At 36.5% G+C, this 12,810-nt stretch overlaps 1 non-coding gene across 1 annotated transcript; it reads right to left on the bottom strand.

Annotated features, from left to right (window-relative positions):
• Window positions 1-11,165: 11,165 nt before the first annotated feature.
• LOC133051380 (U1 spliceosomal RNA) lies at window positions 11,166-11,323 on the bottom strand. The gene has a single exon (XR_009691868.1). It is a non-coding gene; the product is annotated as a U1 spliceosomal RNA (small nuclear RNA).
• Between the last annotated feature and the right edge of the window lie 1,487 nt (window positions 11,324-12,810).

Below are 12,810 nucleotides of genomic sequence, written 5' to 3'. Positions count from 1 at the left end.
ACTCTAAACAGAAAATGAATGATAAATAAAGAAATCTTGGATCACAGAAGGAAAGAATGAAGTAAAACAAACAAACAAACAGATAAATATGGTAGAATTTGTCTTGTTGAGTTTTCTAGATTATTTTTGATTATTGAAGAAAAATGTATAATAATACTGAAAGTGGTTCTCAATGAATGTAGAAGAACTATTAAAGGCAATTAAATTATAAATTTGTGAGGGTAAATGGATGTAATGGGGGAAAGTTTTTATAATTTTGGAGAAGGCAAAGGCACCCCACTCCAGTACTCTTGCCTGGAAAATCCCATGAATGGAGGAGCCTGGTAGGCTGCAGTCCATGGGGTCACTAAGAGTTGGACACGACTGAGAGACTTCACTTTCACTTTTCACTTTCATGCATTGGAGAAGGAAATGGCAACCCACTCCAGTGTTCTTGCCTGGAGAATCCCGGCTGCTGTCTATGAAGTCACACAGAGTTGGACACTACTGAAGCGACTTAGCAGCAGCAGCAGCAGTTTTATAATTTATGCAAACTAGTAAAATTATGACATTAATAGACTGTGAAAAAGTTATGTTGTTGTTTAGTCACTCAGTCGTGTCTTACTCTTCTTCGACCCCATGGACTGTAGCCTGTCAGGCTCCTCTGTTCACGGGATTTTCCAGGCAGGAATATCACAGTGGGTTGCCATTTCCTTCTCTGGGCATCTTCCTGACCCAGGGATGGAACCCTGGTCTCCTGCATTGGCAAGCAGATTCTTTACCGCTGAGCCACCCAGGGAAGCCCAACATGCATACTACATATTAGAAAAGTGGAAAAGTCTCAAATCAATAATCCAAGTCCCTAGCTCAAGAAATTTGAATAGCAAAACAAACCCAATGCAAGCATAATGAAGGAAAGGATAAAGGTAAGAGTAGAAATCAATGAAGTAAAATAGAAACATACATATCAGAAAAAGAATAAATTATCCAATCCCTGCTTGCATGCAACATAATTGTCTAAGAAAAAAATCTAAAGGAATCTATAAAAAATTCCAGGAATTTGTAAGTTTATCATGTTAACAAAATACGAACAAAACAAACAAAAGTCAGTGGTATCTCTATGTACTACCAATATAATTGTGGACATCAGAATTAAAATGCCATTTATGATTGCTTAAAAAACAAAATACTGAGGTGTAAGTCTAAAAAACCATGTACAGGACTTGTATACTGAAAACTACAAGATTCTGATAAATGAAATAAGAGAAAATATAAATCAATGGAGAGATCTTTTTAGGGATTGAAAGACTCAACATAGTAAAGACATAAATTCTCCCCAAAAAGAATATACAGATTTAATGCAATGTCAATAAAAATTCTATAAATCCTTTTGTTAATAAGCACAGAATTATTCTAAAATGTGCTGCTCTGCTTCTGCTAAGTTGCTTTAGTCGTGTCCGACTCTGTGCGACCCCACAGATGGCAGCCCTGTTCTCCAGGGAAGAGTACTGGAGTAGGTTGCCATGTCCTTCTCCCTAAAATGTGCATTGAAATGCAAAGGAACTTGAATTGCTAAAACAGCTTTGGAAAGGATGAATAGATAGGAGGAATATTTTATGACTTAGAATAGTCTTGACTTCAGTTTAAAACCATGTAGTATTGGCAGTGGAATAGATACACAGATCAATAGAACAGAACAGAGAACCAAGATATAGACTCACACAAATATGCCCTACTGATTTTGGACACACATTCAAGAATAATTCAATGGTGAAAAGAAGAACTTTTTGCTCTGGGGCTCCCCGGGTGGCACAGAGGTAAAGAATTCTCTCTACAAGGCAGGAGACATGGGTTCCATCCCTGGGTGGGGAAGAAGTAGGAAATGACAACCGACTCTGGTATTCTTGCCTGGAGAATCCCATGGACAGCAGAGCTGGCGGGCTATAGCCCATGGGGTTGCCAAGAGTCAGACACAGTTGAGTGATTGAGCACACAGCACACGCAGGAGCAATTAGCTATGTGGCTCAGCTGGTAAAGAATCTGCCTGCCACGCGAGAGACCCTGGTTTGATTCCTGGGTTGGGAAGATCGCCTGCAGAAGGGAAAGGCTATCCACTCCAGTATTCTGGCCTGGAGAATTTTCTAGTAGCATTCCTTTTTGCTTCCATGTTCTTTTCTCTTACTTACCTCCCTCTAATGTACTCCCTCCCTTTTTGTTTTATTGTTTATTTTTCCTTTCCTCTCTTATTTTCCTGGTTGCCTCCGAAAATTATTTGGAGACCCTTTCATATTAAACATTACACACAATAATAATATTAGGGATACAAAATAATAGGAACTAAATGAAGCAATAACATTAAATTATATTTGTGAGCATTTTAGGAGTTGCAGCCTATGATAGTATCTAAAATTGTCTCTAAATTTTCTCGGTAAGGATAAGAAGAAAAGCTATACTAAGGTATATAGTTGTATTATCTAAAATATTAAAGTGTATCTTAGTGTATGAAAAGACATTTCCCCTAAAATTTACTTAGCAGAATATTTTTGCAATGGTGTGAGTTTGAGAAACACTGGAGAATGAAGAGAACTTGACTTTAAAAAAAATTTTTTTTTTTTTTGGATGGAGCTATCTTTAACTAAAGTTATGCTTTATCACTAGCATTAATTCTAACATTTATCACTAACACACTTGAGGATCATTCCTGGATTATTCATTCCTTTAGTATAACTGTGTGGAATGGAGTGAACTGGGAATACACTCAAGCTGACTGCAGCTGTCTTGGCATGAAATTTGCAATTCCCAGTATCGATGAGCTTTCCAAGTATTTTCTATTCACAGTACTGTGAGAGTCCATAGAGAATGACCTTCCAAGCTCTTTACAGTTAAGTTTCTACTAATAATGTCTCACTACTCAAAGTGTGATTTGAGAATCAGCAGCAAGCATCATATAAGCTCAGAAAAAATGTAGAGTCTCGGGCCCACCCTAGACCTACTGCTTTATAGCCTACATTTTAACAAGATTCCCCAAGTGACTCATATGTATACCAGATTTTTTTGCACATGCTTAGGGGCTCATAATTTAGGGACAGACCTACTTGCTGCCAAACTGGTAGGAGGAACCTTCCACTTGTCTAGACTATTGTTAGAGAAGAACAAAATATTGTTTTATGTGAGCTTATATCAAGGAGTAAAGAAAAACTTTTCAAGTATAGGCATAACTTATTTCATTGTACTTCAGTTTATTGCACTTTACAATTTTTTTTTTTTTTTAAACAAATTGAAGGTCTATGGTAACCATGCTTTGGGCAATATTTCAAACTTTTCCAGCTTTATTATATATGTTATAGTGATCTGTGATCAGTGATCTTTGATGGTATTGTTGCAGTTGTTTAGGAGAGACATGAACCACCTCGTAAAACAGTGAATCTAATTGATAAACGCTGTGTGTGTTCTGACTGCTCCTCTGACCATCCATTCCTCCATCTCTCTCCCTCTACTCAGGCCTCCCTATTCCCTGAGACACAATATTGAAATCATGCCAGTTAATAACCCTCAATGCCCTTCAAGTGATGGGAAGAATCACATATTTCTCATTTTAAATCAAAAGCTATAAGTGAGTAAGCTTAGTTAGGAAGGCAGGTTGAAAGCCAAAATGCACCAGAAGCTAAACCTTTAGTACCAGTTAGCCAAGTTTTGAATGCAGAGGAAGAGTTCTTAAAGAAAAATTTAAAGTGCTATTTCAGTGAACTCATGAATGATTTTAAAAAATGTGAAAAGCTTTGTTACTGATATGAAGAAAGTTTTAGGGATCTGGATTGAAGACCAAACCAGCCATACCATTCCCAAAGCCTAATTCAGAGCAAGGCCTTAATCCTCTTTAGTTCTATGAAGGGTTAAAAAGTGAGGAAGCTGCCAAAGAAAAAATTTAACCAGTAGAACTTAGTTGACAAAGTTTAAGGAAGGAAGCTGTCTCTACAACTTGCAAGGTGAAGCAGCAAGTGTTGATGTAGAGGGCACAGCAAGTTATCTAGAAAATCTAGCTGAGCTAATGAATGAAGGTGACTCCACTAAACAAATTTGCAATGTAGACCAAATAGTCTTCCACTGGAAGAAAATACCATCTAGGACATTTAGAGCTAGAGAGAAATTAACATCTGGTTTCAAATCTTCAAAGGACAGGCAGACTCTCTTGTTAAGGGCTGATGCAGTTGGTGATTTAAAGTTGAAGTCAATGCTCCTTTATCCTTCTGAACATCCTAGGACCCTTAAAAATTATGCTGAATCGACTTTTGGCTCTGTAAATAGAACCACAAACTCTGAATGATAGTATATACATTTATAACATAGTTTCTGGAATATTTAAGTCAACAGTTGAGATCTTTTGCTTAGAAAAAAAGATTTCCTTCAAAATCTCACTCCTCATTGACAAGGCACTTAGTCATCCAAGAGGTTGGTTAGAGATGTACAGTGAGATTAAGATTATTTTCATGCCATTACTATAACATTCATTCTGCAACCCAAGGATCAAGGAGTAATATAGACTTTCAAGTTTTATCATATAAGAAGTATGCTTCATAAATTTATAGCTGCCATAGATAGTGATTCCTCTGGTGGATGTGGACAAAGTAAATTAAAAGCTTTCTGGAAGATATCCCCCATTCTTGATTTCATTAATCACATTCATGATACATAAAAAGAAGTAAAAATATCAAAATTCACAGGAGTTTGGAAGAGGTTGATTCTAACTTCTTCTTCGTGGATGACTTTGAGTGGTTCAAGACTTTAGTGGAGGAAGTAAATGCAGATATGCTGAAAATGGCAAGAAAACTAGAATTAAAGTGGAGTCAGAAGAAGAACAGCAAGGAGAGATTAAAAAAAAAAGTCTTCCTCATTGATCAATGCAAAGAAATAGAGGAAAACAATAGAATAGGAAAGACTAGAGATCTCTTCAAGAAAATTAGAAATACCCAGGGAAAATTTCATGCAAAGATGGGCACAATGAAGGACAGAAATGGTATGGAGCTAACAGATGCAGAAGATGTTAAGAAGAGGTGGCAAGAATACACAGTCGAATGATACGAAAGAGATATTCATGACCCAGATGACCACAATGGTGTGATCACTCACCTAGAGCCAGATGTCCTGGAATGCAAAGTCAAGTGGGCCTTAGGAAGCATCACTATGAACAAAGCTAGTGGAGGTGATGGAATTCCAGTAGAGCTACTTCAAATCCTAAAGATGATGCTGTGAAAGTGCTGCACTCAATATGCCAGCAAATTTGGAAAATTCAGCAGTGGCCACAGGACTGGAAAAGGTCAGTTTTCATTCCAATCCCAAAGAAAGGCAATGTCAAAAAATGTTCAAACTACCTCACAATTGTACTTATCTCACATGCTAGCAAAGTAATGCTCAAAATTCTCCAAGCCAGGCTTCAACAGTACATGAACCATGAACTTCCAGCTGTTCAAGCTGGATTTAGAAAAGGCAGAGGAACCAGAGATCAAATTGCCAACATCCATTGGATCATTGAAAGAACAAGAGAGTTCCAGAAAAACATCTACTTCTGTTTTACTGACCATGCCAAAGCCCTTGACTGTGTGGATCACAACAAACTGTGGAGAATTCTTATAGAGATGGGACTACCAGACCACCTGACCTGCCTCCTGAGAAATCTGTATGCCGGTCAAGAAGCAACAATTAGAACTGGACATGGGCCAACAGACTGGTTCCAACTTGGGAAAGGAGTACATCAAGGCTGTATATTGTCAACCTGCTTATTTAACTTATATGCAGAGAAAACCTTGCAAAATGCTGGACTGAATGAAGCACGGAGTGGAATCAAGATTGCCAGGAGAAATATCAATGACCTCAGATATGCAGATGACACCATTCTTATGGCAGAAAGTGAAGAACTAAAGAGCCTCTTGATAAAAGTGAAAGAGGAGAGTGAAAAAGTTGGCGTAAAGCTCAACATTCAGAAAACTAACATCATGGCATCCAGTCCCATCACTTCATGGTAGATAGATGGAGAAACAGTAGAATAAGTGGCAGACTTTATTTTTTTGGTCTCCAAAATCACTGCAGATGGTGACTGCAGCCACGAAATTAAAAAACACTTGTTCCTTGGAAGAAAAGCTATGACCAACCTAGACAGCATATTAAAAAGCAGAGACATTTTCAGCAGTAAAGTATTTTTAATTAAGGTTTGTGCATTTTTTTAGACATGGTAATATTCCACACTTGAGTGTACAGTGCAGTGTAAGTATAATTTTTATATGCATATGAAACCAAAAAAGTCATATGACATTTTAATGCAATATCTAATTTACTGCAGTTGTCTGAAACCAAACCCACAATATCACCAAGGTGTGCCTGTAAAAGCATCATATGCAACTTTGTATTGGAGAAGAAGTTATATTTGGAGACAATAGACAGGTTAGACATATTTTTTGTCATAGGTGTATGAGTCTACCTGTTGATTTTCTGCATTTAGTATGAAAGTAGACTTCAAAGATATTCATATTATTCACCAGTAAACAAGCCACACACTGCTCTTTAAAAAGGTTTTGTGTGGAGCTGTGCCCCAGGCAAGAGGGATGTTATCACTAACTAACTAACGTTGGTACTATCACTTATCACTAGCATTTTCTAAGATCTTTTGTGGATTATTTATTCCTTTAGCCTCAACTATGTGGGAATGCTTTGTGCTTTGACTTTCTTTGGCCAAATGATGGAAATTTTATTCATCATTGTGAAGTATAAAATAATATAGAAGTATACTCTTTTACTAATACATGAAGGTAATATTTATAAAACAATTTTTTACATGATTTTGAAAGAAAAGTTAGAAATGGGACTAGACTCAGTGCAATGTGGCCCTAATATCTTATTCACAATTATTTACTGGGTAGTCTCAGAAGTTACTTAACTTCCTTGACCCTTTGTTCTTCCTTTGCAAAATGAAATAATGAATGAAGAATAAAATTCATGCTTTAATTTTATAGAAGCAATACATATTATAGTAATATGTTATTAATTTGGCTTTTATTTTGTTTGGAAATCCAAGATTTTATGGTACATTTTGCTTTTGGGAGATGATATGTAAGCAGAATAGATTCATGATTATAAAAAAAATGGTTTGACTTCTTCATTTAGAAGTCATGTATAAAAACTAGAAAAATGTACATATTTCCTGGTATTCAATCTTAGGGAATTGTAGTTCAAGCTGCAAGGGTTTGATTATGCAGCTGTGTTTATTGAGATAACTTTGGACTAAATCTTGGGGAAAAAAAAAAAATCTCTTCCAGGAAGTCTACCACTAAAGATTTTAAGTTACACTGAACCTGCTAGTGTGGGGTTTCTCAAACACTGAGATTACAGTGATAATGCAAAAGTTCTCATTACACCACATTTTATAAAATAAAAAAGTGACTAACAAATCTTGATAAATGTTAAAGAAAAAATAGTTCAGTTCCAGTGTTTGAACATCTGCGTTTCTTTTAATTCAAATGGCTATATTGGACACTTTCAGTGCAAGCTGAAGAGAGTTTTGGAGATTAGGTTTAAGAAACGCTGCCAAGTAAGCTGAATGAGAGCAGATTGTTAGCATTATCTCGCAGACAAGAGCACACTCTAACTGATTTCAAGATTCCTTTCCTCCTTACCCTATAAAATATTGCTTTCTGAGATAACATATCTGGTATATATACTTACTAGGGACTCTGAAGTTGGAAACAAGGATTTGGCATCAAAAGTGTAACAGGGTAGTATGATCGTGACAAGAAGAAACTGCCAATTCCTGAGAAGAGTTGGGAGTTGGGGAGTTTTTAGTGCTATCAGAATCTTCATGCTTTCATGGAAAGTTAACTACGTAGTTTGTTGATATAAAAAAGTCAATACTATGCATTTCTGACTAGGACTTCTATAAAAGATACAAAAAGACACATGATATTAAGAGGGAGAAGTTATGGGTTCTTCAAATCTTTGAGTTTGGGCCACAAGCATCTCACAAGTGTTCCATATGACCTGAGGAGCAGAACACCTTCTACTCAATATCTTAGTTGCTGGGTGCCAGGGTCCAGCCTTGGCAGGATCCAGGGGATACCCTCAGGATGAACGGCGTCGGTGAGAGAGAGACGTGAGACCAGCCTTAATGGGGCCAATTCTGCGAGGCAGAGAGAGAGGGAGAGAGAGAGAGAGACACCAGACGGGAGTGCAGCAGGGTCTGGCAGAGTCTGGCAATGCTTTAATTTTTACCGTGGCTTTTATACCCTAAATTAGTACATTTCTAAGGGGAAGATAGTTTAACATTACATCAGTTTGTTCTTCACAAAACCAGGGTGTTTTCTGCATGCTTCGTTGTTTATGAGGGTCTTGTACATTATCTTCTGGCCTTGGGGCCTATTGACATTTTATGACCTAGGTGAATGCAAAACTGTTTTCCGTAATCTATTCTTTAATGAACACAAAGGTCAGTCCTTTTGCAGAAGTTATCAGTTAAATTTATCTAAAAGGTTTACCACACAAAGACTCTGCAGTGCCAGTGAGGCAGCCCCTGTTTAGCATTCCTGGTTAAAATTAACAATTCTAAACTCTTATTTTTCTAAATCTTTAACTATAACCGCTTTTAGAATAGTATTTTATGTTCTCTAATAGGGCTTCCTCACCCCCGAAGGGCTCTGTGCCTATTAGGGCCTTTATGTGATCAGGTTCTTTACGCTGTTTATGATTAAGGTGTTGTGAGCGGTCATGTGCATTAGTACGCATTTGCCAAGCAGGCTAGAATGCCAGCAAAGGGGTCTAAACTGACACACTCCTTTCATCCTGGATAATCTTACAGGATACCACCGTCCGGTGGACATATTAATTAAAGTTCTAAGTTGATTCTGTTTGGAAAGAGATCGGGGAAGGCCTTCTACCCGTGTCACAGAAATTAGAGAGTAGTCTAATATAGCAAGCATCAGAAAGACAGAGATCATCTTTAAGGTGAGCGCCGGGGCAGCTTTTCGAAATCCCTGAAGTCCTGATCTGCCTTGCTTCTCCGGTCTTCTCCTCACGACCTTGTCATGGGTGGGATCTTGTTTGCTGGCTCCCGGCAGCTGGGGTCTTATTACTATAGTATCTTCAGTCCTTCACAAATAACAACTGATACTGAATATCTCAAGATTATTAGGAATGGAGGAGCAAGCCAAGAGTTAATGTGATAAAAAATAAACTAATATTTCATTGTAGCAGGCAAAACAACAGATTTTGATGCTAGTAACCTATGCAAAATTATGTTACCAATTTAAAACTATAATTTATTATGAAAATAAGAAATGTGTATTTGCTATTCATCCATAAATAAAAATACATTAACAGCTATCCTGTGTTTCACTCACATTTTAAAAGGAAATGATTACATAACATTTAGCACAATTAATCAGAAAATAACATTTTTAAATAAATATGTTAGATTAAAATAGGTTCAAATCAGTATAAACATACAATTATTGTCATCTTGTTTATGAGGATATTCTGACCATCTATGGTAAACAGATATTGTAAAGCAGGCATAGGCCTGAACTGCAGAAATTAATAATATAACCCAGATAATTCAATGCTAGCACAGGCACTAAACATACATGCATACTCAGTGAAACACAAAAGTTTTGAGTAATGACTTGAATAAATCCAGCCAATCATTGTCTCATTTATTAATTAAAAAGTAAGTCCCATTCTTTCAGGCACTATAACAGATGTATCACTTTCTTAGGCAGATTTTCTAACAAAGACAACTTGTGCTCTGAAGTGGTGAATAAATGAATACAAGAACTCCATTAGCATTATAGAAATTTAAGTAAGTGGGTATTACTCAATAACAAATACAGGTTTTTTGTTTTTTTTTTTATTCTTTGTTTGGTCTTTATCATGTGTCTTTGAACAAAATAAGAGCAAGGGGACCTTCCAAACTTTTATGAGTTATAAAATGTGAGGGTCATAAAACAGCATTGCATAAACTTACTTGATAGAAGTGATAATAGCAGACATATTTGATTACTAAGAATTAAAGAGTAAACTGTGAAAATTTGAGAACTAACTGAAGATCCCTCATTTTGCTCTTAACTACAAAAGTAAGTTAAATTATTCTAAATGGTCACATCTTAGACCTCCCAGGACCAGCATACCACCTGACACATGAACCATTTCATCCATCTTCTAGTTGATACTTTGACCCATCAGTGATGGTCAATGACTAGATTAATCTTATTTAAACTTTGATTCATCATACTTTTACACTTTTTGTCTTTTTTTTTTCCGACTGCACTGGGACTTCTTTGTGGCATGTGTATTTTTCTTTGCTGCACGAAGGCTTTCTCTAGTCATGGCGAGCTGGGGTTTCTCTCTAGTTGCTGTGCTTGGGCTTCTCATTGCAGTGACTTCTCTTGTTGCAGAGCACAGACTCTGGGGCTCACAGGCTTCAGTAGTTGCAACACACAGGCTCAGCAGCACGTGAGATCTTAGCTCCGGGGCCAGGGATTGAACCCCTTGGCAGGTGGATTCTTAACTGCTGGCCCACCAAGGACATCCCTATTCATCATATTTTTGTTCACCTTTCTTTGCCCTGGAGCACTCAATGACTCTCCAACTCTACAATTAAGGTCAGGCGCCTTAGTCTGATGTTCACAGTCCTCTGAATTCTCACTATAAATAGCTACTCTGCAGCTCTATCTTCTGTTGCAGTGGAACATGGAAGCTTTATCTCAGCCACCCTAGGCTTCTTGTATTTTTTCTAAACATACATCAGGTTTTCCTGCTTCTAATGGCTCTACTGCCTGTGTTTGAAACACTTCTCCACCTTTTTTGTCTAACTATGTATTCATTTCAAGATGCATCTCACATGTCAGTGATCTCTTGAGGAGACATACATTCAGATCTGTACCAAAGAGTGTGTTTTATATCCGTTGCTATGTAGGTTTATCAGTAAGATTCCTTTAATTCTCAGAAATATTCCACTTTTGGTCATGTATCTGCTCCAATGATTTAAAGTACTTTGGTAGGAAGAGAATCTTTCATGACATCAAGCCAAAAGCATAATAAGAAGTTAAAACTGTTTAAAAGTGAGTGAAGGAGGGGAGGCTAGATTGGAAGAAATAATGCAGGAGGAGTACTGATTAGTATGAAGATTAATTTTTTTTTTTTTCCCCCAGGGGAAAGCGCGAACACAGTCCCCCACTACCACAAATTATGCAGTCGAGTTTCCCACACTTGGGGAAATCGCAGGGGTCAGCACATCCGGAGTGCAATGGATAAGCCTCGCCCTGGGAAAACCACCTTCGTGATCATGGTATCTCCCCTGCAGTATGAAGATTAATTTAAGTGAAGAAAGCCCACAGTCTGAAATAACTCTGGTATGACAGAGAAGAAGAAGAAGTAAATTAGCAAATTAAAAAATAATATATTCAAAGAATACAAACATGAAACCATGTATAGTTTAGAGTTGTTACTTACTTGTACTTGTGGCACCATGCTTTCTTGTTAATATAACGTTCCTTATAAATGACTTAAATTGAAAACTACTGTATTTTAAAATGCAAAACAAATATAGAAAGATAATTACAGAAAAAACAGTAGAAGATAATGACTGGGAGGACAGCTTCCAAAAGGGGACCGTAGAAATCACAGTCCTAGTCTACGGCCATACCACCCTGAACACGCCCGATCTCATCTGATCTCGGAAGCTAAGCAGGGTCGGGCCTGGTTAGTACTTGGATGGGAGAAATCAGAGTCCTAGCCTTCTCCACATGAGCGGTATCATCAAAACTGTGTCAACAATCTCCTACCCTCTTAGTGTCTCGGTTTCCTCACTGTGAAATGGAAATACTATTTCAGTAACCAGCACATTAAGATATTAATGAGATTTTAACATCACTATCCAAAACAGATTTAGTACGGTACTTGGAAATTGGTAAGCCCTGTATGAATGATTGTAAATAAGATAATTATATTTGAGTTGAAGGACAGAGTTGAATGTCAAAGGTACTAAAAATGTTCTATTACTTCTTACTAATCTGATTGACAATAGGGTACTGTATCAATAATGCTGTTTTCATATGATAAGTTTCATTAATATGAAACAGGTGTATATTTAGCTAAAAGTTGATCATACAAATTATGATTGAAAAGAGCCAAATAAAATTTGTGATTGTTACTAGCTAATTAAATAGCTAATTTTTTAATGATAATCCATATTTTCAATCTGCCATTATTCTCTGAAACTGTACATAAAGATTATCATTGCTTCTACATTATATTAAAATAGTTGGAAGAATATTAATCAAATATCTGGTATACTTAATCTGCTTTGATATAAAATATAGGCTAAAACCTCCATTTTGTACATTTAAAGATTCTAAAAATAATTTAAGTTTTTTTAACTATAAAATTTTTAAATATTTTAAAGTTCTTTATCTACTGAATTAAAGATGTGTCAGAGTTTGGGAGCACACTTAAGTGCCTTTTCAAAATAATTGAAAATATTTAGTACATGTCTATCTGTAGATTCACATGCAAAATTATGACAAGAAAAATGCCATCTTACAGATGAATTAATTTTATTTTCATATCAACAAGACCTAAAAAGCAATGAGACTTATAAAGGAATAGAATTTCAGGTATTAAAAAAAAAATCAGGATCGCCAATAAGGAATTTCAAAATTATGAAGTAAAAAGGGATCTGTTTCTATTTTGCACATATGTTTATCTTACAGGTTCACATTTACTTCTCTACTTCCTACTTGAACAATGCTGGTGACAGTTATTTCATCTATGAAACAGTATCGTCGCCTAGAT

Source organism: Dama dama, chromosome 33, assembly GCF_033118175.1.
Source record: "Dama dama isolate Ldn47 chromosome 33, ASM3311817v1, whole genome shotgun sequence".
Lineage (NCBI taxonomy): Eukaryota > Metazoa > Chordata > Mammalia > Artiodactyla > Cervidae > Dama > Dama dama.
Note: the sequence above shows the minus strand (reverse complement) of the source record. Positions and strands in the feature narration are given on the sequence as shown.